The 370-nt window shown below is 36.2% G+C and overlaps 1 protein-coding gene across 1 annotated transcript in view; it reads left to right on the top strand.

Annotated features, from left to right (window-relative positions):
• The window catches only part of LOC119590563 (phosphatidylserine synthase 1-like), a gene marked incomplete at its 3' end in the record, with an annotated part of 127,161 nt that overhangs the window by 84,080 nt on the left and 42,711 nt on the right, over positions 1-370 (top strand).

Genomic DNA, 370 nt, shown 5'->3' on the forward strand with positions numbered 1-370 from the left:
GCAAGTGAATATTATCATATTGTGTTTTTTGCTCATACATGGGATGCAGAGATGGGATTTCCCATCACAGTATCACAAAATGTTGACACTCTCCTATCTTTATTATGCATCTCATTGTATCCTTAATTTACTGAATTTTCTCTTAGCAGCCTTGACTTTTTTTTCTTAGACCCATCCAAGAAAAAAGTGAGTGTAGGGACCTTCATCATATCAGAATTTCTTCAGGTGGCTGACCTATCAGTGAAAGCACCAGAAGTTCTCTATAATTGTTGAGCTTGCATTTCCTACTGAGGAAAGTATTTTCTGTATTATACCCAAGCATTTACAACTGTGATTCCAATAAGAGTTTCCATAGCTAACTTGTTGTACC

Source organism: Penaeus monodon, chromosome 27 (genome assembly GCF_015228065.2).
Source record: "Penaeus monodon isolate SGIC_2016 chromosome 27, NSTDA_Pmon_1, whole genome shotgun sequence".
Lineage (NCBI taxonomy): Eukaryota > Metazoa > Arthropoda > Malacostraca > Decapoda > Penaeidae > Penaeus > Penaeus monodon.